Source organism: Chelonia mydas, chromosome 7 (genome assembly GCF_015237465.2).
Source record: "Chelonia mydas isolate rCheMyd1 chromosome 7, rCheMyd1.pri.v2, whole genome shotgun sequence".
Lineage (NCBI taxonomy): Eukaryota > Metazoa > Chordata > Testudines > Cheloniidae > Chelonia > Chelonia mydas.
Genome location: NC_057853.1, coordinates 22,005,482 through 22,031,487, shown reverse-complemented (window position 1 = coordinate 22,031,487; position 26,006 = coordinate 22,005,482). Strand labels below are relative to the sequence as shown.

Here is a 26,006-nt window from a genome sequence, read left to right as displayed (position 1 = left end):
AGAGAGAGAGAGATGCAGCTTACACAGGGGTGTGTGTACCTGCATTGAAGGCTTGGGCTGAGGCTCCGACAAGTGTGTGGATGTTGTAACTATCTGATCTATCTCCACTCATTGAAGTATCTAGATGCCTAATGCTGGAGTTTGGAACTTGGCTATGTCCCTGGTTGGGGCTATGTTCTCTGCTCATCCTCAGGGGAATTGCAGGCTTGGGGGGAATCTAAAGCTGGTGTGATTTACACTTCTCTGATTATATCTACACAGCAAAGAAAACCCTGTAGCTGGCCCATGTCAGCCAACTCAGATGTCTACACAGCAATGAAACAGCCCCTCAGCCCGAGCCCCGCGAGCCCGAGTCGGCTGGCATGGGCCAGGCGCGGATGTTTTGTTGCTGTGTAGGCATATGCTTCGGGACTCTTGCCCTGTATCCTTTGCAGTCATTTACATCAGTGCCAAATGGGTGTCAGATGCTACCAAATCAGAATGGCCATGTTTTACACCCACTTGGCCCTGGGGTAAAGGTGTAGGGCAATGAAGATTCGCCTCTCACTGATGCTGGTGTAAATCAGGAGTAACTCCATGGAAGTCAATGGAGTTACACCAGGGTAGGTGAGAGGAAAATCAGGCCTACTGTATGCAAGTTGTACTGACACAGAATCTTAGGTATTCACCCCCACTTACTGGTGCAAATCCCACCCTCCCTGGTGCTTCACCTCTGAGCTTGGCCTGCTGAGTCTGAGGCCAAGCTGGTGTAACTCCCTTAACCAAAGGGTGGGGTGAGAGGAGCTGTATTTCAAGGAATCCCTGTTGAGGTTACAGGGACAAACCATCCCGATGAGTCGAAAGAATAGTAAATATGGCAGGCGACCAGCTTGGCTTAACGGTGAAATCCTAGCAGATCTTAAACATAAAAAAGAAGCTTACAAGAAGTGGAAGGTTGGACATATGACCAGGGAAGAGTATAAAAATATTGCTCGGGCATGTAGGAATGAAATCAGGAGGGCCAAATCGCACTTAGAGCTGCAGCTAGCAAGAGATGTCAAGAGTAACAAGAAGGGTTTCTTCAGGTATGTTGGCAACAAGAAGAAAGCCAAGGAAAGTGTGGGCCCCTTACTGAATGAGGGAGGCAACCTAGTGACAGAGGATGTGGAAAAAGCTAATGTACTCAATGCTTTTTTTGCCTCTGTCTTCACTAACAAGGACAGCTCCCAGTCTGCTGCGCTGGGCATCACAACATGGGGAGTAGATGGCCAGCCCTCTGTGGAGAAAGAGGTGGTTAGGGACTATTTAGAAAAGCTGGACGTGCACAAGTCCATGGGGCCGGACGAGTTGCATCCGAGAGTGCTAAAGGAATTGGCGGATGTGATTGCAGAGCCATTGGCCATTATCTTTGAAAACTCGTGGCGAACGGGGGAAGTCCCAGATGACTGGAAAAAGGCTAACGTAGTGCCAATCTTTAAAAAAGGGAAGAAGGAGGATCCTGGGAACTACAGGCCAGTCAGCCTCACCTCAGTCCCCGGAAAAATCATGGAGCAGGTCCTCAAGGAATCAATCCTGAAGCACTTACATGAGAGGAAAGTGATCAGGAACAGTCAGCATGGATTCACCAAGGGTAGGTCATGCCTGACTAATCTAATAGCCTTCTATGATGAGATTACTGATTCTGTGGATGAAGGGAAAGCAGTGGATGTATTGTTTCTTGACTTTAGCAAAGCTTTTGACACGGTCTCCCACAGTATTCTTGTCAGCAAGTTAAAGAAGTATGGGCTGGATGAATGCACTATAAGGTGGGTAGAAAGTTGGCTAGATTGTCGGGCTCAACGGGTAGTGATCAATGGCTCCATGTCTAGTTGGCAGCCGGTGTCAAGTGGAGTGCCCCAGGGGTCGGTCCTGGGGCCGGTTTTGTTCAATATCTTCATAAATGATCTGGAGGATGGTGTGGATTGCACTCTCAGCAAATTTGCGGATGATACTAAACTGGGAGGAGTGGTAGATACGCTGGAGGGCAGGGATAGGATACAGAGGGACCTAGACAAATTGGAGGATTGGGCCAAAAGAAACCTGATGCGGTTCAATAAGGATAAGTGCAGGGTCCTGCACTTAGGACGGAAGAACCCAATGCACAGCTACAGACTAGGGACCGAATGGCTAGGCAGCAGTTCTGCGGAAAAGGACCTAGGGGTTACAGTGGACGAGAAGCTGGATATGAGTCAACAGTGTGCCCTTGTTGCCAAGAAGGCCAATGGCATTTTGGGATGTATAAGTAGGGGCATAGCGAGCAGATCGAGGGACGTGATCGTTCCCCTCTATTCGACATTGGTGAGGCCTCATCTGGAGTACTGTGTCCAGTTTTGGGCCCCACACTACAAGAAGGACGTGGATAAATTGGAGAGAGTCCAGCGAAGGGCAACAAAAATGATTAGGGGTCTGGAACACATGACTTATGAGGAGAGGCTGAGGGAACTGGGATTGTTTAGTCTGCAGAAGAGAAGAATGAGGGGGGATTTGATAGCTGCTTTCAACTACCTGAGAGGTGGTTCCAGAGAGGATGGTTCTAGACTATTCTCAGTGGTAGAAGAGGACAGGACAAGGAGTAATGGTCTCAAGTTGCAGTGGGGGAGGTTTAGGTTGGATATTAGGAAAAACTTTTTCACTAGGAGGGTGGTGAAACACTGGAATATGTTACCTAGGGAGGTGGTAGAATCTCCTTCCTTGGAAGTTTTTAAGGTCAGGCTTGACAAAGCCTTGGCTGGGATGATTTGATTGGGGATTGGTCCTGCTTTGAGCAGGGGGTTGGACTAGATGACCTCCTGAGGTCCCTTCCAACCCTGAGATTCTATGATTCTATGAGCGTAGCAGGAAATGCAGCTCACACAGTGTGAGTGAAAGCCGGGGTGGCAAATAGCCCACCAGCTCAGACTCTTTGGGCAAACCAGTGCTTAATTTGTGCCAGGGCTTGCCAGGGCTGAGCCCCGGCACCTCTAGGCCTGGCAGTTCATAGCCCCGGCCCCTCTGGGCTTGCTGCATTAGTTATGAAAGTAAAAAAATTGCTTGACCCCGGGCACCTCTTTCGTTACAAATTAAGCACTGGTGCAAACTGTTCATTGAAGCCCTGTGAACAGTAAGCAGAGATGTGAGAATCACACCCTGTTTGTGGCTAATTCACATGCAGACAAGAGGAGGAAATCTGGGGGCTGTTCATTAAAATTGTTTGCCCAGATTTAGTGCTGCCAAAGCACCAAACCGCCTGCAAACACCTGCTTGTTCTGTGAGCTGGTTAGCCCAATGCAGGCTCTGGATCTAGCCAGAAGGCCACAGTGAAAGAGAAGATGCACTAAGGAAAACCAGAGCTGGGTTTGAATCGGGCCCCAGAGAGGAACCCCTGCAGGAAGGGTTCAGATCTGGAATTCCTCATGGCCCAGACTGAACACTATGGGCTGCTGGTGTCCCAAGGCCTTCTCCCTCCTAATCCATTCTCGCTTCACTGGCACAGCCTGGTGTGAAGCAACAACTGGACAGCAGCACAGGGGGGCTGCTGTGATCCTGGCTGCATGGCAGAGAGCGCAGATGCCGGTGGCAGAGGGAGGGAGAGAGGGAAAGGTGGGGAGTGGGAGAGCGAGGGAGCTGTGCTGCCCTTACAGGAAGGAAATAGACTGGCTGTGTTTCATGGGAAAACCGCACACTCGCCTGCCACTGCCACCGCACTGTTCCTGTGCTAGCTGCATAATGGATCCATAATAGTGGGGGGAGAAGCAGCTATGACTCACGTTTGGCCATGCGGTACAATGTGAGATCAATTGTGTGTGTATTCCTGGCTGTGTGTGTTTGTATATCTGACGGGGGTGGGGAGGGGGATTCATCTCTGTGCAGGTGCCTGTGTTGGGACATAAGGGGGACAGCTTGTGCCTCCCTTATTCAGAGGCTGCCGCTAAGGTATCCCTGAGGGCTGCCTTAACTTACAGCTGCAGTAGTTGTCACAGCCCGCTGCAGGAGCGCAGAATAGCTGGGGAGTGGGACTGCCTCAGCCATGCCCCCCGCTCACAGCCAAGCCAGCTTGCATCAGGTTTAGGGGTCCCCTATGCCCAGGAGTGTTCCTGGGTAGGGGTAGGGGGTGGGGTTTGCACCCATCCTTGGACAAAGTGGCTGTAGGGCAATTCTGGAGAGGGCCCTGTGTGTCGGCCTAACTGTGAGTGTGTTTCACTCAGCCTGTCTCTTGTGTGTGTGTGTTTGCATGTGTATGATTGCTTGTGTGTGTGTGTGTGTGTGTGTGTGTGTGTGTAACCCTGGACTGGGGGGTGGCCAGGGTATTCAATGCGGATTAGAGTTTCCCCTTTTATGAAACTCACTTGTAAATGTGGAGGGAAATGCAATTTATTTATGCTAAGCAGCTATTGTTATTCAAACACAATAAAATGGAGTCCTCCGTGTTCAGATTTCAGCTACCCTCAATGTCAGGCAAGTGGAGGACACATTAAAGGCAGCGAGGGGTGGGGTGGGGTGGGGTGCGGGGGAATCTCTCAGGGGAATGCAGAGCTGCAATTTAAAAGGACACTACCACATTCTTTTGGTTTCAAATTATCTATTTTTCCTTCTCCAGTGTTTAAAATACTAATTATTTAGATTGTTTTTACCTTGGGGCAGGGACCCTGTCTTCATATTGGTCAGTTATAAACCAAGCACATCCATGGCCCTGTCTAAATAATAACAATATTAATTTATATGCCCTGAACCCTGTCTCCTAAGTACTTTACAAATATTCAGTTTTTGAATATTTACCCTTTGCAAGCTTGGCAAATATCACCACCACATTGTAATATATTGGCTGGAGTGTATGAGAACCAATGCCCTCTACAGGATGGAGTCAGAACTGCATATCTGGGAGTCATAAATCTTATATTGCTAAATGGTCAGTGGTGATTCTTATTTAGGTTAAATGGTAGGGACCTGTGATTTTGGAGCAAGAGACTCTGAGTCTAGCCCTGGCCAGGAAGTCCTAGGTGCCCATGTGGGGTTGATACAGTATTACTAATATGCTTTTACCAAGTGAGGCTACTCTCCAAGCCGGTAAATATTTCTTTCCCTCTTTTCCAGTTACCAGACCTTGATTTTCCTCTCCCTCCAACCCTGTGTTTCTATTAGATCTTGATGTTATTATGACTCCTTGGCTTATTCCTTGTCTGTGCGCCAGCCTCTTCAGTGATGTTAGCCTAGTTCTAGGACTAGGGCTGACTTCCTAAGGGGGCACCTCTAGCAGAACACAGAGGGAACTGGTGGGGGTGAGGCACACTGGTTTTTGTATCAGTCTGGTGGCAGTGTCTGTTGGTTTGGTTCTGAGAGGGGAAACCTGTTGGATTGTCAGGGAGTGCACAGGGGAGCGGACGCCTAGTGGGCTGGGCTGGAGTATTTTGGGGTATATGGAACTTTAAAAGATATGGCCCAAAATTGTCAAAAAGGCCCCAATTTAGGTGTCCAACTTGGAAATGCCTTGAGCATCATTTTCAGAAGCGGTGAGCACTCACGGCTGCACCTGGCATTAATGGGATCAACGGGTGCTTAGCACCTCTGAAAATCAGGCCCCACGCGTTGCAAGTTGAGCAACCAAAATGGAGGCACTTCAAATCAGTTGCTACTTTTGAAAACAATGGCCATAGAGACGACACGTGGTTACTGCCGATTCAAGGACTGCCGTGGAACTGGGCGGGAACTGCATTTTGTTGTTTCCTGAGAGAATCTATGATTTCAAATATTTTCTTATTTCAAAATGAGAAAACCAAAAAATTTCAACATTTTGCACAAAATGAAATAAATAAAAATAAAATAAAATAGTGTTGGGTCCATCAAAACGTTTTGTTTTGATAAAACGGAACCGTTTCATTCAACCTGTCAGTCTGTGGTACCTGGAGAAGGAGGGAGACTTGAGGTAAGAATGAAATGGTGCTGAATATCGCTTGTAATTAAGAATCTGCTCTCTGTGCTAACTTGATGCATGGGTACTTTCTTTTTCTTGGTATTCTGATCTGATTAAAGCAAATACAGGTAACTAAGAGGGCATATTTGGCTTATTGGATTTCAGGAGACATAATGGGCAAAAAGCTATTTTATTAATGTGGACATCATCCACATGTCACACACTTACAGCTTCATGTACACAGACACCATCCTGGGGGAGGGGTTTGAACCAGGGGTGTTCAACACCAAAAGCACCAACTCCTGCCACTTTTGTAGGCGTAATTCTTCTTGGGGAGGGAGTAACAGACTGTTACTGTTGCGGGAGCTAGCCACTAGAGTGAGTCCTGAGCACAGGAACCAAGGGAGTATATTTCATATAGCTGGACATTTCCTCCTTACTGAGATTCGTGATGCTTCTCGTGGGATGGCTGTGCTATAATATAACATTTCTGTACAGGGAAATTGTCTTCAGTGATGGTTTCTGGATTTTAAAAAAATATATTTGTCATATATTTTATTGGAATGGAATTAAAATGAAATTAGAAACTAAAATAACTTTAATTATGAACTTCATGAATCAGTATGTTGTAAATCCTTCAGCATAATATTGTGCCATAAAAATGCTATTTTGTGATAATTATTATTATTATAATTAATGTGCCTTAATTGCTCGTTTCACAGGCGTGCATTATCTCCCAACCTCCATCGCAGTGTCTTCTGCAAACAGTTTGCCCTGTGGTGTGGTGTGAATTTGCGAATTGCAAGAGTGGACAGTGGGCTGTGTATGTGTGTGTTTTAAAGAGGGTGATGTTTTATCACACAGTCGGTGTTTTCATTCTGCTGTATAGCACCTTGTGTGTCTGGGACAGAAGGAGGCATTATACAGTGAAAATCAGTGTTAACAATTATAAAATATTATTTATTATTAATAATGACCTCCCTCCTTCCAAATCACACACACGCACAAATGTGGACTCTCTCTCTCTCTCTCTCTCTCTCTCTCAGCATTTATTTAACCACATACTTAAGCTGAAAGTCAACGTGAAGATATATGTGCCACGGAGGTGAATATTAGTCAACAGCTCCGGCTATTGATCAGAGCACAGATGGAGTCTGATCACTTGGGAGTCTGTATGCTGTGGTTGGTAGTAGAAGGGAAGCAAGGGGTTTATTTCTGGACAGCTGCCTTCTTGGCCTCCTGGACCTGGGTCAAAGGCATTGTTAACAGCTGGGGCAGATGCCTGGGGGCATGTGGGTTTAATCCCTAATGTAAAATGATCCTGCCAGTGAGTCTCGGCACTGCTGCGAAAGGTCACTCTGGTTGGGGTCAGCTCGAGGGAAGGGGAAAGGTTGGTACCACTCTGGGCTGGGGAAGTGGGAGATCCTCCTTCCCATGAGGCAGTTAGTCTGTGTTCTGAAGAATGAGGGAAGGCACTAGTGTGTGTGTTATGGGGGGAGGACATCGTTCTGGGGGGGAGATGCAATCTGGAGGGGAACCCTGCTGTCTCAAACTGGGGGAAGGAGTTTGTGGAGGGTGCCTTTACTCTCACCAAGTGGGGTGAGCTGCTGTAGGTGGGACAATACACAATATTGTCAGCACAATAGGGTCTTTCACTGAGGGGAAGGATCTGCTTCCTGTGGGAATTGCCTCATTCCCCAAAGTGGGGAAGGAGCTGGTGTGTGGAAGGAAACGGGAATGCTAGCAGCCCCCCACCCCCATCATAATCTTGCCATTTCCCACCAGCAACTCTTTGCTCTAGCAGAGCCACCTGGTGTGTGTCTGTACATCCTGCACTGAGCTGGGCAGGGATGAAGGGTGGGTTACCAAGGCAGAAGCACTCCTGTTTAACCACAAATCACCTCACAACCCACAGCGATAAGGCAGGAAACGGCTGAGGGTTATTATTATTTTTGGATAAGTGACCCTCCCTGACTGCTGGCAAACAAAGGAGTTAACTCCCTGCTCAGGGCTTAACACATAGGTGCAGGGTGGGGTAGCAGGGCAAAGGCTGGGACTGAGGCCCAGTGGGGTAGGTGGGGGGGACGGACCAGGAAATGCTCCAGAAACAGCTGTCTGGTGGGCAGAGGGGAGAGAAGCCTGGTGGGAGCGGGAGAGCTCCCCACTGAGCTGGCAGACACACAGTTGTAACCTGGGGTGGCAGGTTTAATCTCAGTGTGACTTACTGTCAAGAGCACAGGCCTGGGAGCCAGGACATCTGCATTCTCTCCCCAGCTCTGCCCCTGACTTGCTGTGTGTGACTCTGGCTGTCACTTTCCCTCTCTCTACCTCAGTTTCGAATAGCGCTGTCCGCTAGTGGTATTGATACTGACTCTCCGTGAGATGCTGGGATGGGAAACACTGGAGACATGCAAGGTGTTGTCACTGCCCTGGCCTTTGACAGGTCAGTGTTTCTGGGGTGAGGTGGAAGGGGAGGACGCAGACTGGCTCAGGAGTAAAGGGTTAAAGCTTGGGTTGTTTCTAACCCAAATTAGATCGGCCAGCAGAGGATGGTCACAAACAAAAGGCTTTTTTGGCCTAATCCTAATGCAGAGAGGGAGGGCTGGGGAGATGAGGCAGGAGCTGCATGCAAAGATATATCCTGCATTGCTCAGTCAGGGACAGGAAACAGCCCAGGCCCCCTGGGAAGAAGAAGATGACTTTCCTCTGTGCTAGCTCCTCATTGCTAGTTTGACTGAGTTTTAGAACTCTCTAATTTTGATCACCCAGCACAATAGGAACAGAATAAACTATACTCCAGCTTCCCAGGAGGGTTAAACATCGCCAATTAATGTGCCCCTAACAAATGGCCTGCTGTCAGCTCCTTAGAGGGAGCTTCACACATGCAGGCCCTGTCAATGCTGGGCTAGACATTACAATATACAGCAAGCACTCAGGAGAGAACGGCCTGGACTGGTGAGTCTGTCCAGGCCCCTGAAACTCTAGTTCACACTGGGCGTGTGCAGGCATAGCCACACCCATGCCAGTTACAAGGACCTTTCCTTTTGAGGGGAACCAAGGCAGGTGGGCTGGTCAATACCTCACGAGAACACGGGTCTGCTCCTTTGGTGTGACGAGATGGCCCTGTGAAGTCAGCACGCTGTGACTCTGAAACCAGCTCTGAAACCAGCTGGCCCCCATTCCTGTCTGAGTTCAGCATCGTGGCAGAGACCGGCTCTTCCCCCCATGCTGTCTTGTGCCTGGAAAGTTCTCCTTTGGTTCCAACTCCTGACTCCATATAGGGCAGGGTCATTAGAGACCCACAAACAGGTGTCTGGAATGTGGAGGGGGATCACCCCGGTCTGAGGGGGCTTACAGGCAGGGTAGAGCAGATGGTGGGGAGTAATGGGTACACAGAGGCAGGAGAGCTGGCCATATAGGGTGAGTGGGCTGCAGATGGGGACCTGCCCAGTTGGCTTACCCTGTAGGGCCTGCCCCAAACCCACCTGTAGTGGGGATGTCAGGAAGATGGCCAGCTGGTTTCAGTATTTAATGGCCCACGTGAAGAGCTTTAACCTCGCTTACTCCTGCTTGTGACTGATTCATTGGGAAGGAGGTACCTGTCCAGCTCACTTAGCGCATCTTTGCTAAGAAGACGCTGCAGCGCATTATGTCTGAATTAAGGCGGCCGTAGTGTCACGCCTCTTAATTACCATGAGATTCCATTACGGACACATGCAGCACCAGGGCGGTGTGGCAATGGGGCCGTGTCAGTAACACACTGGGACTGACTGGTCTGCAAGCAGGGAGGGGTGATTGGAGGTTAGTCCCAGCTAAACCTGCTATCCGCTGGGGCTTTCTCATCTCAGACACGGTTCTCAGCCTCTCGGGGCTGAGTTCCCGTCTGTGATGGGTCTGCACCTGAGCCCAACCCCTGGCTACACCTCACCTGGCTTTGCCCATTCTCTCTCCCCTCCCTCCGTGGGTCTATTTCTCTTCTCTCCATCTCCCTCTTTCCCTTCTCTCTGTTGGGTGTGACATTTGCTATTCTTATCCCCTAGCCCCCATTCTCCCACATCTCTGCATCACTTTGAAGCCTCAGCTTCTCTCTCAAACTTCTCCCCAGATACCTCTCTCCCTGCCAATTCTCTGCCCACCTCCTCACTCCCAGATCCCTCATCCCTCCCTGTTACACAGATATTTGCCAGACTGGATCAGACTCAAGGTCCATCCAGTCCAGTATCCTGGTTCGGGCAATGGCTGGTACCAGCTGCTTCTGAAGAAGGTATAAAACCCCACCGCCTAATGCTCTCCCTCCCTCATGGCTCTCCCCCGTGCATGACTTGCCCCATCTCCCGCTGGGGACTGATCTCTTGTTGCTCACATAGATAGCAGACTCCCTCCCAGCTTCTCAGCAGCCCCTGCCTCTGCTCCCTGCTGGCTGCCTCTGTCCACTGCATGCATCAGGCTCCCCAGCTCCAGCTCAGGGCAGCTCTAGAGAAAGCTATTGGGGGTCAGAGCTGGGAGCCAACTGCCTGCAGCCATGATATTCAGCCTGCAAGAGCTAGGCTGCTGAGAAGCTGCCTGCCCCATGGTCCCAAGGCACTGGCTGGAACAGCAGGACGAGGATGGGTTTTCAAAACCCAGAACTGTCCCAGCCAAACCAGACTGTTAGCGGCTGTGCTGCAAGCTTCCTTTCCCTGCCCCATGTACCCAAGGGATCTATGGGGGAGAGGACAGGGGAGCATCCCTTCAGCCATCGCTGTCCCTGATTAGCCCCCTCGGAGACTGGAGGAGGAGGTGGGTGTAACCACTGGAGACATTGAAGACTGTATTTGGCTTCGGGCCACAAGTGAAACGAGTGCAGTGGCCTCAGCTGGGGTTATTTGTGAAGCATGGAATCACTGCAGGGTAAGGTTGGCAGGTTCTTAGGGGAGCCCGGAGTGGAACAGCATGGGGACCCTGCGGGTCAAGAGTGAGGTGCATCTGCAGAGATATGTGGGGCGAGCCTGGGACTGGAGCAGCATGGGAAGGCCAGGTGAATTGGCAGCACTGAAATGGGGGATGGGTATGCAGGCCATCTGCAGGTGCTTTGGCAGAGCTGTGGGGAAGGGCAGGGCTGCTGCCCTGTGCTGAACCTGTTCTGGGGCTAACCCAAGGGAGCCAGTCTCCAGCCCTGTTAAAAGGGCAAACCCTCTAGGAACATGGGACACTGACTGTTCTCTGGTCTGATTGGACGGAAGCTGCGGTCATGAACTGGCAGGCAGTGCGTGGGAACGCGGGCGTCATCAAGATTCAGATATGCAGCTGACAGCACCACTGTTCCTTAAAAGAAAAAACCCTTTCCACTTACTGTACCAGCTCATGTGCTGAAGCATGAAATGCCGTTAATACGGGAGTGATTAGCTCTTGGCAATGGCAGATGGATTGGAGAATGACAGTTGCTGTGCTCCCTCCGAGAGGGAGCAGAGTTTTACTCTTCTACGAACCATTCCTTTAAGGGGCGAAGTCCTGGAAAATAGCACTGACCTGTACTACACGGAAACTGTTTGCCCGTTGGGTCCCACGGTCGGTGCTCGCTGTGTGGGGGCCCACAGTGAACTGGTCTGTAAAATCTCAGGATTTTCTTCTTTTCACCTGAACGGGAATTTCAATTAAGACTCAATCAAGTAACAACTAAGTTAAAAAGCACACTTTGTGTGTGTCCCAAACATAAACTGCTCTGTTGGTGTAGGACTGATAGGAAGGGTGGAGCTTATTATTGGTAATTGCAATTATTAATTGCTAGAACAATTGATCTGAGAGATGCACCCACTGGTGGAAAGCAGGTGTTTAGTACTACAGCCAGCTTTGCTGTAGACCCCCCTGTGCCAAACCTCACCCCTCCAGCAAGCTCATCTGAGCCAGTGGCTTATACCGTTTAGAAAGACACTGCAAATTGCAGTCAGGCCCTTGGAGTACATTTCCCCCTCCTACCCCCGCCCCCATTTAACCCCTCCCCAGGCCCCATCATCAACTGCACATCATGCAAGACGAATTAAGTTCCATCACAGAGCCAGTCATGAAATGCCAGCCCCTGAAACTGTGTCACTGGAATGAAAATGAAGAGCAAACATTGTGTGGGAGCCTGTTTTCCCAAGGAGGGAGACTTTGTGCTTCAGCCTCAAGCTGGAAGAGAGGAGCTGTACAGAGCAATCCTGCATCGGGACAGGAACAGGGAGCGAGGTTCTCTCCATCCCTTGCCTCTGAGGCCACAGACAGTCTGCTACAACACCACTGTCAGCAGCCAGAGATGCCAACTGAATCATGTACAATGTCTGTGTTTGTGTGAAATTTGTGGCAGAAGGTGTGACCGTGCCCCTTGGGGCCTGAGATGATTATTTAGGGCTCCTGGTCTGGGAGGCATTTGCTTGCCAGGAAATCCCAGAGCAAACAACTGCAGTGTGTGAAAGATTCATTTTCCAAGGCTGCTGTCTCTCCATGCTAAGTGTAGGCTGTCCTGCACAGACACACACACAGGGGGCCTGCCTAGAGAATCTTACAGCCCACAGCCTGCACTGAGCCAGGTGGGAGCTGATGGGCTTCACGCAGTGAGAGGGTGAGAAGAAAGCCTGAGATGTAGGGAGGGATGCAAGGGAAGGAATAGTAAAACTAACTGGTGTTCGATCTGAAAGCAGGTCCTGTTGACTCCAGCACCTGGCCGCATCTCTGAGCCTTGTATAGCACTTTCCATAAGACGGCTAAGCACTTTACAGAGGTAGGTTTGTAGTGCTCAGAGCTGGTTTACTGAACCTACACCCTGAACAGTGCTTGCAGTGGTATTCTTATGTTCCAGCAGATGGCCTCTTCCTACTGACTAGCTACATGTACACATCTATAGAGATCTCTTTTGTACAGCGTTCTGGTCATAACTATGATTATCCCCACTTTACAGGCAGGAAAAATGAGGCAGAGGGACAAGAAGTGAGTTGTCCAAGACCTTACAATGAGTCGATGGCACAGCCAGGAACAGAACCCAGGAGTCCTGATTCCCATCCCAGGCCCCTATGCAGAATGCACAGCTCTAAAGGGCCGTATAGAAGATGCACAGAGCCAAGGTATGAATTTTCCATGGGATCCAGAGGTCTCAGTGCGCCCTGTAGGAAAGTATCTAGGACCAACTGAGACTGTGAAGACATGAAAACAGTATCCGAACTGTCTGCTTCTCAGTGGTGAGTATGTCTATGTTGAAGTTGAAACCAGGATGCATTTTTAATGATGCAGGCAGGGCTGGGTTTCTTTAAATAAGATTAAACAGTGAATACAGGCTCTGTAAACTGTGTAGTGCACCACAAATGCATTATTTACACCAGCTCCTGCCACGTCTATTTTAATTTTAAATGGGCTTCCCTGTATGCACCAAAGAAAGCAACAGAACTATTGTGTCTCTTCTGTCTCCCCACATGTTGCGTGCCATGAGGAAACAGATCTGACCTGTTAAAGGGCTTGGTGCAGCTCCATCCACTGACTGAATTTTAGTAGGAGCAGCCGGATACTCTGATATGATGAATGACACTTGGAATTGGAAACTGAGTCAGCAGATGAGAGGGTACTGGAAATAACTATCCTGGTGACTTCTCCTCATACAAAATAAGTTATAGAAACAAGAATTCGAATTGTGCAGTGGTTAGAACAGGCAACTTACAGTCAGGAGACCTGTATTCTATTCCTGACTCTTGTCACTGACCTGCCATGTGGCGAGTCACGTCATCGCTCTGTGCCTCAGTTTCCCCATTTGTGAAATAGGAATAATGCTACTTAACCCCCTTCTCTGATGAAAGCTGCAAGGTAAGTGTAAAGCCTGATTATCATCCTAGGAGAGGACACAAAAGATGTCTTTTAACCTGATATTATATTTTTTCAATTCCAGATGGAAAGAGATTAGTATAAAACTAGCTGGAACTGAAAGTCTAAATCACAGCAATCACCCTCTCCAATTTAAACCAGAGGGGAGTGCAATCGATCCTGTGCAATACTCACATACAGAGCACCACCTCTGCTGCTGCTGCCACTCGTTGGAGGAGCAGAAAGCCTTGTTTGGATAGAAAATGCCACCTGTGGTCCCAAGTGCCACCAAGAAACCTGATCTGCACTGCAAAGAGTCTGTAACTGCACCTGGCTGTAGAGAGGAGGTGGGGAGAGTGTGAGCTGAAAAACACAGTGAATGTTGCACTGTGAAGAAGCTGGTGGTTGTGGTATGAAGGGAGGTGGGGACTTGGCCAAGGTGGCAGATGGCTCTCAGAGATATGGCACTCTTCTAATGAGCTGATTTGGCTGTGGAAAAGGAGTGAATGCTCTGCACAAGTACAATTCCCAATTCCAAGTGCTGTCCACCTTACTAGATTAACTGACAGTCCCCACTAAAATGATCCACAGTGATGTGCATGTTAACATTCAAACAGCTGTTCTGCGGTTTCTTTCAGTCAACATTCTGTTGCAGTGAGTGGGCTTGCCTTATCCGTCTCTTAGAGCTATTGTTTCAGGCTGCCTGCAGACTCAGGCAGACAGCCCTGCATCATGCCACCTCTGCAGTCAGAAAGGGCAAAGACTTTATTTATTTATCTATCTTTAATTAAAGCTGAAATGCTGCAGAAACTGCTGGGGCCACCCATGAAGTACTATATATCCCCAAGTACCAGCTCCAGCCAACCTACTTGTGTGTACAACGCTTCCCTTTAGAGGCTGGACTGTGCCAAAGCAGCTGTTTGCTTTGCTCTAGTGGCTTACTTAACACAGGGACTGCTGTAACTCACTGGGCAGAGGTCCTTGCTTTGGGGAGTTAAAGGCTGTGAGTTCTGTTGCTGATGTATCTTAGGCTGTTTGCCATGTGACAGGATTATCAGATGGAGTTAGACATTCTCACACAATTCTTTGTGGTGCCGAAGGGGTTGGGGAGAAAGTCTGTCTCTTACCTTCAAACTTCCCCCAAGTAGAAGTCAGGCTTGTCTGCATTTGGTTTCACACTGTGGGGAGAGGCCTGGATTTGGTTTAGCAGGTGATCTCAGCGTCACCTAGCAAGGAGCCCACAGATCCGGAGGAGTCACTCAGGCTGCAGTGTGGAAGCACCAGCAAGAGTCTGTGAGGGGGAACTGGGAGCCCAAAGATAATGACTGAGGGACACAGTGTTAGTCTCACCAGCACCATCAGAGTCTATAAGGTGCTGAGATGGCAGGTTGATGACTGGGAAAATAGACTTAGATGAAGAAATATCAATACACAAAGTCATTCCTCCCTAACAGCCCCCAGGGTGGCCTGTGTGAAATGGGCAGAGGTCTCCAGGGAGCTGGCAGGTGTCTCCATCACACTTACTGAGTAACAGCCCAAGGACTGAATGAACCATCTTCCCTCTCAGCCCCTACTGGCTAGTCTAGAGGCGCTCTCTCCCCTAGAGTGGTTTCTGTAGGCCTATAGTCAAGGCATGTTGGTAAGGGACAGTGGCGCAGTGCGTTGTATTTGTTCTGTGTAAATGGAGGACGTCAGCCTTTGAGACAGTGAAGTCTGGTGTCTTTTGTGAGTACAAAGGCAGCCTTAAAAGAAGAGAGAGAGTGAGAACCGTGCAAACCTCCCATAAAAACCATCTTGCTCCTCCCTCTGTCATCACTCCCACATCTCAGATCTAGTGCTGATTGCCTTGCCTTGCCACACATGTATTGAAACTTACACCCAGACCTTCCAGTAACAATCTGGAGAATCTGTCAAGCATACCCCAGAGCAGGTGTCGGCAACCTTTCAGAAGTGGTGTGCTGAGTCTTCATTTATTCACTTTAATTTAAGGTTTCGCATGCCAGTAATACATTTTAACATTTTTTAGAAGGTCTCTCTCTGTAAGTCTATATATTATATAACTAAACTATTGTCGTATGTAAAGTAAACAAGGTTTTCAAAATGTTTAAGAAGCTTCATTTAAAATTAAATTAAAATGCTGATCTTATGCCACCAGCCCGTTCACCGAGGCCGGCAGCGGGCTGAGCAGGGCCTGCGGCCGGGACCCCGGCTGGCAAGAGGCCGGCAGCCAGAACCCCAGACCGGCAGCGAGCTGAGCGGGGCTGGCGACCAGGACCCCAGACCAGCAGCGGGCTGAGCGGCTCAGCCCACTGCCACTCAGCCCGCTGCCGGTCTGGGGTTCCGTCCGCCGACTCCTGCCAGCCAGGGTCCCGCTGCCGGTCTGGGATCCTGGCCCTGCCCACATAGAGTGGGTACCTACCTTCTCCCTGGTTCTAGCCATTCTCTTCCTCTCTCTCTGCACTGAGCTGAGGGTGGGAGTGCACTGAGCACAGGGCTGGGGTGAAGGAGCAGGCTGGGGGTTGGGGTGCAGGGTCTGGCCAGGAGCTAGAATGAGGGAGGGGGCTCAGGGTTGGGGCAGGAGGTTTGGATGTGGAGTGCTTACCAGGACAGCTCCCATATGGTGTGAGGGGTGCAAGTGGGAATGTCGGGGAGGTGGGGGGTGCAGGAGCTCCCATTTGGTGCTCAGGGTGGGGGTGGGAATGTAGGGGGTGCAAGAGTCAGGGCATGGGGTGTGAGGGGGCTGGGTATGTGTGGGGGGTGCAGGAGTCAGGGCAGGGGGCTGCAGGTGTGTGAGAAGGGTGCAGGAGTCAGGGTAGAGGGCTGGGGGCATGTGAGGGGGGTGCTGGAGTCAGGGCAGGAGGCTGGGGTGTGTGGGGGGTGCAGGGGTCAGGGCAGAGAGCTGGGGTGTGCGGGGGGGTACAGGGGTCAGGGCAGAGGGCTGGGGGTGTGGGCTGGGGTCCTGGGGGTGCTCCTAGCCCCCTGCCCAGAGCGGCTCACGGCAGGGGCCTGGAGGGGATATGCCCTGATTCCACCCCCCCTTCCCCAAGGCCTCATCCCCACCTCTTCTCTGCCTCCTCCCTGGAGCAGCAAGGGCGCTGTGGCTCCACTTCTCCCTCTCCTCGCAAGGGCCATCAGCGGATGGGCAGCAGGGAGGGAGAGGAGGAGGGGCAGGAACCCAGCATGCTGGGGGAAGAGGCGGGAGAGGGGGAGCTTGCCTGCCCTGCAGCAGCAGCCGGCAGGACCAAGCTTCTTCTGCCCCCGTGGGGGGCGGGGCGGAGAAGAGCGGGTTGGGGCAGGCAGGATTTTTAATGGCACGCTGCAGCCTGCCGGGGTCCCGGCTGCCGGCCCCACTCAGCCTGCTGCCGGCCTGGGTTCGGCAGCGGGCTGAGCGGGGCCGGCGGCTGGGACCTGGCAGGCAGCAGCGTGCCATTAAAAATCGGCTCGTGTGCCATCTTTGGCATGCGTGCCATAGGTTGCCGACCCCTGCCCCAGAGTAATCACAGCAAATAAATAACCCAACCTGCCCTCTCACCCTTTATACAAACTCGCTTTGGGATGACAGAGACATTTGGCAAATATATGGAAATGCCCCCACCCCCCAAGTCTAAGAACAGGTTGATCCAAGTGCAACAGGACACATAAAGACACCCCCCCCTTTTTTCTCTTCCTTCTTCCCCTCCTCAAGATGACCTGGGTCCTTGAACTGTGCAATCCTCTCGTTTTATACCCCTGCGTGGAGAGAACACAAACCCCTCCAGATGCAATTAACAATACCGCAGACTGCTCAATGAGAGCTTTAACAGAAAAAAATTCCCCTTTCAAGGGACATAAGCACAACAAGCAAATGGGGGAGATGATTCCATTAGCCCTGTACCCAGCAATACACTGCGCATGCTTGCCAATCTAGAGGGCAGCCCTCAAGGATACAGTGTAAGATCCCTGTTAGTAGATGGCAAATATCTTCCTCATGCGTCAGGCAGGGGAACACAGGGCTGCATGGTGGTGGGACCCCAAAACACGGTGTGGTCCCTTTCATGGGTGCCTGTCTAGTGCATTTTGCTTTCTGGCCCTGCTAGCATTCGCAGCTGCGATACCCTGGAAAATGGCTCTATTCATTATCCATTTTAATTTCACTCTGTATCCCCAGAGCTCTACAGACATATTTTGTTATCCCGACTGTCAAGAAGCTTAAAGAGTTGCTGATGCCGACTGGAAATCTTTGACAAACGCTCTGTTTGGGCACCATTCCGCTTGCCCAGCCTGTCTGCTTTGTGCTTCCATTCCCTGGCTCTTTATTAGCAAAGACATCAGCGCAAGGTGGGGGAAATAGCAGGGTTGGCGTTTCCAAGGGATTTGTCTGCTCCTGCTGCCTCTTGCCCAGCTGAGGATGGCAGAAAAGAGCATATCGTCTCCACATCAGCTGGAAGTAAGCTGCAGAGTTTGGATCGGGATGTACCCCAAACTCCAGGGCTGTTCAGGTTCCTTTTCTGCTACCTGAGATCTCAGACAGAAAGAGGCTCCGTTGGTTTTAGGATGTGGTATGTGGCCACGAGACTTGACCTGAGGCCACCAAACCGATTTCACACCAAAGAGCCATAGTTTAGATAATCATTTTTGGCCACTCATTATTCGCCGGGGCTGGATTCAAACCAATGAGCTGAAAGGGAATGTCTCCCTCGGCCATAACCACTCTCCTGAGCCAGCCAACCCTCCTGGCTAATTTCTTTTAAACAAAATACTTGCAAGTCACCTTAGGGAACAATGATCCCTGAGTCATCCATCTAATAGAGAAAGATGGACCAGAACTACTGAAAACAGATGCCTTTAAATCGAATTTGGGTCAAAGTTTTCAGTGAGTCGTGCAGGTGTTGGCTACTCATTCTCAGCATAATGAGAGTGAGAGAGAGGAAGCCCCTAACCTCTGTGGTTTTTGATCCAGCCGAGAGCTGAGACATCTACTTCAAATCTTCCCTCCAGAGCCAACGGGAGCTCTGAAATGTCAACTACCTTCAATGTTCCTTTCATGCCAGCTGCCCTCACTGATAGTATGGATCTTAGGTGTCTTCTCAGTTAAAGTTGAATGGGAAAGCATTACAAAAATAAAATAAAATGAAAGAACAGACTAAGATCTTAGATCAGTGACAGAAGAGATGGGCAAGCTAGAAACCAGCTGGGCCAAGTGTTCTGGCCTAACTGAGGGCTGCTGAATATAATGGGATCCCACTGTGCAGGGAGGGTATGCCTGGAAGTGAGGAGCCTATGCAAAGGCCTGGATCTCCTGCGGCACAGAACTGTGACCTCTTTCTGTCTTGGGACTTGGGACAGCTGTGTGGGCATGGCTGCTGGATCTGCATTTACAGAAGCTGCACCCTCCATGGTGCGTTTTGTGCATGTCACAACAGCCAGAAAGGCTCCTGCTGTCCTGATGCTGTGGTTGTGGTTGGGGGGACTCTGGGTGAAAGATTGCTTCTGCTCCAACCCAAACTCATCAGCATTCCCCTGCCTGCTCCCAGGCTGCCCACTTCCTGCTCTGTGGCCTGGACATCCATGTTACTTGTTTTATTCTTCAGCATCTATACCCGCCCCATAGAATTCTGGTGATATCAGAGAGGAAGTGGCTGGAGCATGAGACTGGGAGACAGGACTCCTGGGTTCTTTTCCCAGCTCAGCCACTGACCTTAATTTCTCTCATCCCCTTTATGACAATCCAGATCCCCTTAGTTTGAGCAGAAATGAGGACATCCGTCACCTCAACCTCCTCCCCACGAACCACTGGACCAGGGGAAAACGGCCCTGATCCTGCAGTCCTTACACAAGTGGCATCACTACCGATGTCCATGGGAGTATTGCCCAAGGACCGTGTGATCCTGCCTAGTGCATGAAGCACTTACCAGGGCAAGGGATAATTCCTACCATTACCCTTCTGCCTGCAAGACAAGGTAGTAGCCAGAGAAGAGGAGGCCAAGGTGCCTCTGTAAGTATCCTGAGACAAAGTCAACGAGAGAGAAGGTTCTTAAAGGGACAGTGGGGGATCTCTTGAATATTTTCTTCCTTCTTCCTCACATGGTTAAGAGGTTTCGCTGTCTCAGTAACTCCCTTGAGAGACAAAAGTAGCAGCCTCTTTGGATGTGAATACCTGACAAGGTTTTAATGTGAAAAGAATTCACTAAATTTAGCCTCTGGGAAAAAAAAAAAAAAGAGGGGGGAAAAAAAAGGAAAGCTGTTCATTTCAATCCATGGGAGAGGAACCCAAACTCCAATCACTTTGCTTTAGTCAGAGCTAGTTTGTTCATTCTTTTCCTCTCTGTCTCAAAAGCTTTTAAGCCTCCGCACCGTGCTCTATACACAAATAAGGGATGTGACAAATACAGGAGGAGAAACTGTCACTTGAAAGGGAATGCATCCAATCAAGGCTCCGCAAAGCTGCCACAATAAGGCAGATATTGTATTCTGTCTTTTCAGGCTGACGGGATTGAAAACGCAACGAACCCTGTCTAGATTGGAATGAACATGCCAAATGGAGTTGCCAGCAATTCTGTGTTGCTGTTGGGTAGCTTTCGAGCAGGACCAGCCTTTGGCACCGTAAGGGACCCCTGGGGACCTGCACAGTTGATTCAATGATCTACTTGCTGCTAGATCTTGGCCTGCCAGAGGGGAAAGCAGTTCAAGGCCCTGTTTTCCTCTCCATTCTGGCTACTTGAGGCCCTACCAGTTGTAAGTTCAGCTCTGGCTTCCAGGACCCCCTATTTTCCTCTCTTATTCCCCCTGCATGGCGCCAACCTGCTTTTCCTGCTGATGTAGGCAGCATGTAGCTCCTTCCTGATTCCATCAAACCACTCCTAACTCAGCCAGAGGGAGCATGAATCCAGAACAGCATGGGGTGCTCTCCTAGGAGGCCTTCACGTAGGTTAGCTGGAGCCATTAGCAGCAGGGACTGTTAAATTGGTAATTCTAGGATAGCTAAAGATATGGGGTGGGAATTTATCCCTGTTTCAGTCGTATTGTTAATATAAAGGCCTGTAGGTGGGGGAGATCCCTACAATTCATGTCCCAAGAGGTGTGAAGTAGGGGCCATCTATAGTCCAGTGATCTGAACGCTGGTCTGGGAGTCTGATTCCCAGTTCCCTGCGTGGCATGACACTTCCTCTTTCTGTGCCTCAGTTTCCCCAGCTGTAAAATGAAGTATCCATACTTTACTCCCCTGATCCCCTGGTAAAGCACTTTGAAACCCTCAAGAGAAAACATGCTGTGGGTGCAAACCCTCATTACGAAGAAGGGTATTTGTATTGGTACACATCGGGTTAGCTCTTGGTGCAGGCCCCCTGACATGCTCAGCTGCAGACAGAAACACACATACCTGCGCCCCCTGACGCTAGAGCTGTAGGAAAGAGTTGGGCTTTGCACTGAGCCCCAAGCGGCAAAAGACTCAACCTCTGTAAGAGCAGCAAGGGAAACAAATTCCAGAGCGGGTTCTCCCTTTCAAAAACATCTTGCCTCAGCCATAGGGTTATCACCTGGTATTTGACCAGCCTGGCGGGTTTTTTAATGGATTTGCCAGTTGCCAGAAAAATAATTTAATCTGCTGGGTTTTTTTTTTACATGAGTCTAAAGATTTGCATTATTATCACAATACACTGGGATAGCTAATGTTAAAAGTTTCTGTGTCCAGCTGAAGATGCTGCAGTGTTCCCCCTTCCGCAGTTCAAGTGATAACAGATCAAAACGGATGAAAATACAGCAGCTCTCTGCCCACCAACACGCAAGGGCACTGCACGGGTGTCAGAGAGGGGTTGAGTCACCCAAGAGTGAGGTGACCAATCTCACCAATCTTATCTATATGTGTTATCTCTCTAGATACTATAAGCGGCTGTTGAAAGGGGAGGTGTTGCAGAGTTGCCTTATGGTTGGGGGTTGTGGTTGTGGTGGGCTTGTCTTGTGGCTGGGGGTTGGGGCTGGGTGTTTTTTGCATTTCAGAGGTGGTAACCCTACTCAGCCTACTGAGCAGATGCTCAGATGCAGGGCTAGTGAACAGCCCAGCTAATCTTATCAGGCAGAGAGGTGTCGCTAAGGGAGCTGTGACTCATGCAGGTAGGGAATTTCCTTCACCCCTCTTTGGTTCTGGCTCTTGCAAAGCAGAATCATTCAAGAACCAAGTGGGCTAAGCAATGGCAGAGGTGTCATTTGGAATAGAGCTTTGCATTGTTAGTGCTGACCCGTGCATAGATGAAGGCCCAATCCTGCTATTGGATCTGTGTGGATGATGCCCCCCTGAACTGGCCTCCAGCAGCTCCAAGAGCAGGGAGGAAGAGACTGCCTCTCTTCTCGGTCCCCCGTGGGCCTGATTCTCTATGACCTTGCCGTGTTGTAGTCATCTGCGCCTTTCCCCTAGCACATTACATCCTGTCTAACACCAAACATAGGGTCTGTTAAGCAAACTTGCCTGAGGCTCCAGCCCAACCCAGTTAAAGAGAAACCCTCAGGTTTATGTCTCGAACATAGCTGATCACAAAATCCTTGCACTATCTTTTGAAGTGCACTCCTGACTTGAAATACCTCATGGTTGTTAAAAAGGATCACAATCCAATTGAGAAATGTCATAGAAAAAAAAAAAACCAACAGAATCGCCATTTTTGTGGGATTTACAAAAATGTGCAGGAGCCCCTTGCTGGTTGGGTGGTGTGCGGTAGCTGATGTCCCAAGCAATCCTGGTGTGCAGAGAAAGAAAGGAACAAACAGAGGTGCAGTGATTTCACTGGGGGTGGAGGGAAGTACAGGGGGAAGGGGTGATGATTCTCAGGGTATCTAAGACTGACATTCATCTTGTTCTCCCCTACCTCCAGGGACAGGGATTCTTTCCTGTGGTAGGTGGATGTCAGCTCCCTGGCACCACCAGCCTTTCAGCCACCCAGGCACTCTCTTCTGGCCCTGACTTCGCCTGGCAGGTTAACAATAGGTCCCCTGTCCCCAAGTCTCCTTTGAATTGTTCCCTTGTGATATCCAGCCCCTCACACTGGCTACTCACAGAAATTCCAGATCCTCTGCACCCAACAGTGCAGTGTAGCCCCGTTTACCATTTTACCTTAAGCCACCACTCCTGTAAACCACACAGCACTTGTGAGCACTTATAATAAAACAAAAGTAGATTTATTTAAGAGAGACTAAAAATTTAACTAGATGTGAGAGGAAGTGGTGGAAACAGCTGGTTACAGCTCAAAACAGATTCATAAAACACAAACCTGGGTCCACACTTACCAACAATTAGCTTTCCTATATACTAAGGTAGGATCTCTCCCAAGTTCAGCCTGTTGCAGAGCTGACTGATTGCACAAGAATCAGGAGCCACATGTTCATGAAAGCCCCTCGCTCCCGAAGGGGTTTCCTCAGTGAATGGATACAGAGTGCCTCCCCCTACACCCTGATTCATAGCCAGGGCCATCTCCTGCCTGCTATAATGTTCCTTTTCACCACCAGGTGTTTCAATTATTTGTAATTGTCTCTGATAGTTTTCCATTGAGTGGGGTGTGGTGAGGGTAGACAATAGAACCTTGCATTATGTCCCCAGCTCAGTAAGGGGAGTGACAACGAGACACAGGACTTCTGGTGACTAATTTCTACTCCAAGTCCATAAAGCATACTTTCATTATAAATACATTTATTCCATAAATTTTACCCATACATACATCTCACAATGACTATGAGTCTTGGCCAGTCATGAGCTTCTTACAGATTCCTTACATTTTACTCTTTGTGGATAAATATCCTGCAAGACATGTGTTTGGTGTAGTGAGTTGGATCTGAGGTGAGAGGTGTTTGGAAAGAAGAGGGGCCCCTTTGCCACGGGAGGACATGGCTCAGTGTGGAAGTGATGTTGCTGTCCTGGGGCTTGTCTACACTGGTGCTTCACAGCGCTGCAACTTTCTCACTCAAGGGTGTGAAACAACACCCCCCTGAGCGCTGCCTGTAAAACGCGAGTGTAGACAGTGCCCCAGCGCTGGTAGCTATTCCCCTCATGGAGGTGGGTTTTTTTATAGCGCTGGGAGAGCTCTTTCCCAGCGCTATGCCGTGAATACACAGCCATGTAGCAAAGCTTTAACGTTGCTAGTGAAGACGTGCCCTTGGAGGAGGAGAGAATGTCACAAGGAGCAGAGAGTAAAGGGGAAAAATGGAAGCGGTAAAAGTGGGTGGCATGAAGTGCGTTTTTAAAAGACAAATAATTAACTCAAATCGTCACTTATTCTTGTTTATGGCTTTTATTATTTGTCCTCTTTATAATTTTGTTTTTAAGTGAAGTGAATTCAGTGCCAGTGAAAGATATTGAACTGACAGCTCTGGAGCACAAAGTCCTCAGTCTAGCTGCAGAATGGCCACAGCATGGACAGAGGAGGGGCCAGCTTCCTGCGTGGCCCCCTGCCGATGTCACTCCCCCCTGGCCACCCCCTAGCAGGGGGGAGAGGAAATCCAGTCTGCATGGGCCTCTTGGCAGACATTGCCCACTACTGTCAATTGGGATGTATGGCCATCTGTCCACTGGGAACTGGACTAAGGGCTAGCTTTTGGAACCAGCACTCAGCCCACGTGGCTGTGCTATGCATTGGGGGCCCCCCACTGGGGCCGGGGAAGGTGCTCCACAGCTCCTAATTACACCCTCAGGGGAGCAGTAGCCCCTGTGCCCTCTCCTGGGGAGCATGGCCAAGACACTGAAGCTGTGGTCTCCTCAGGACCTCTTGTGTGCTTTGTGGCAGGCTGGACATGTGCCAGGTCCACTGGGTCAGGGTTCTCTGCTCCTGTGGAAGGGGCCTGCATAGGTCCTAGGACCCAAACTCATTTCATATTGTAGGCCACTAAGCCACCTTCAGATGGGCTACCGTGTCTGCCATATAATATGTACAGGGTGGTGGTAGAGTCAGATCCTCTGGGGTGTTGTCCCCATGGTGCCCGCTCTGTGGGTTGAGGGTGGAGGTCAGAAGCAGAGGGCTGGAGGGGACCCACATTGTCCCTCCCTCCTACCCCATGGCCCCTGGCAAAACCAGCAGAGAGTTAATGTATCCAGGCAGCACATTAACTCCTGTGCAGGCTCCTTCATCCCAAGGAAGTACCCACGGCCCTTCATCCCAGGAGCAGAAAAGGGAGAACTGTGGCTCATCCTGTATGTAAATATGTATAGGGGTGAGTCTCACCCTCTTATGACATGATCCTAGGGGAAGTGCAGGGGGAGAGCCTTGCAGAATTTTCTATCCCCAAAGCTCCATCGGTTAATAGCCTGATCTGTGTCTGGGAAGGGTTGATCCAGTCCTGGGATACCACAAACCTGGCTCTGAATGGCCCCATAGAGGTGAATGCCCCCCCCCCACATCCCCCCCAGCCCCAGCCCTCCTCCCTCTCATCTAGAGTTTGCAGTGCTTTCCTAGGAGGTAGGGATATTCCCTCATTTTCTACCTGCATCTTGAGTGGCTGTTTTTCTTTAACAACCATGTCAGTATCTCTAGACAATGCTCCCTGTGCCAATGCAACCTTGAGCAGCCGGGGCATCAGTGCTCTTGCCATGGTACTGGGGAGAATGCTGAAGTGTGATCCTTCCGATGAGGCCTTTAAAATCCAGAGCCTCTCTGCTGTGCGTACAGGGGCTTGTCTTGGGGTCCTTGATCAACATTTTGCCTGCTTTCTGTTGCCATGCTATTCAGCTGTTGTATTGTACATATGTGGGTTATGCAACATCGGGGGATCCTTCAGGATGAAAAACTATAAAGGGACGGAACGTTAAATGATTAGAGCATGGGGCACAGAGTCAGGATTCTTGGGGTTCTAGTCCTGGCTTTGCTATTTACTTGGTGCTAATGTATGGCAAGTCAGAACGACCTTGGCAAAATTAGCATGACCTTGGGCAAGCCACGTAATTTCTTAGTGCCAGCCGTTACCCTAACTGTAAAGTAGGGATGATACTCTGGACTCCCAGAGGTGGTTAATAGCTTGTAAAGTGCTTTGAGCCCTTCCTCTGAAAAGTAGTATCAAAATGCAAAATATTATTATTGTGATGCAGTTGTTTGTTTTCCTTTAACTAGGCTTGGGAAGCACAAATTAAACAACCAGACTGTTGTTGCTGGGTCATTACTTGCTAAATAAAGTGATTTGTATCCATAGCAGTGAAACTCAGGCATTATATGTTTATCTGATTTTAAGGTACATGTGTTCAAACTGTTCACAGCTCAAGGAGGCAGTGTAGTCTAGTGATGGGACCAATGGACAGAGAGTTGTCTCCTGAGCCTTGTTCCTGGCTCTGAGAGGAAGTGCCATCTAGTGG

General features: G+C 49.8%; 1 protein-coding gene and 2 long non-coding RNA genes across 3 annotated transcripts in view; 2 read left to right on the top strand and 1 right to left on the bottom strand.

Moving 5' to 3' along the window:
• Positions 1–14,848, top strand: part of LOC122466683 — a 41,030-nt gene extending 26,182 nt beyond the window's left edge. Inside the window, exon 3 of the long non-coding RNA XR_006292388.1 lies at positions 12,819–14,848. This is a non-coding gene — a long non-coding RNA (uncharacterized LOC122466683). The remainder of the gene's footprint in view (positions 1–12,818) is intronic.
• On the bottom strand, positions 6,121–23,111 carry LOC122466682. Its single transcript, XR_006292387.1, has 4 exons — positions 22,961–23,111; positions 14,836–15,012; positions 11,414–11,521; positions 6,121–6,427 (listed from the first exon to the last, which is right to left on the bottom strand). It is a non-coding gene; the product is annotated as an uncharacterized LOC122466682 (long non-coding RNA).
• The window catches only part of PLXNA1 (plexin A1), a 276,107-nt gene continuing 270,337 nt past the window's right edge, over positions 20,237–26,006 (top strand). Inside the window, exon 1 of the mRNA XM_043551982.1 lies at positions 20,237–20,422. The gene's annotated coding sequence lies outside the window, so the exon portion shown is untranslated. The remainder of the gene's footprint in view (positions 20,423–26,006) is intronic.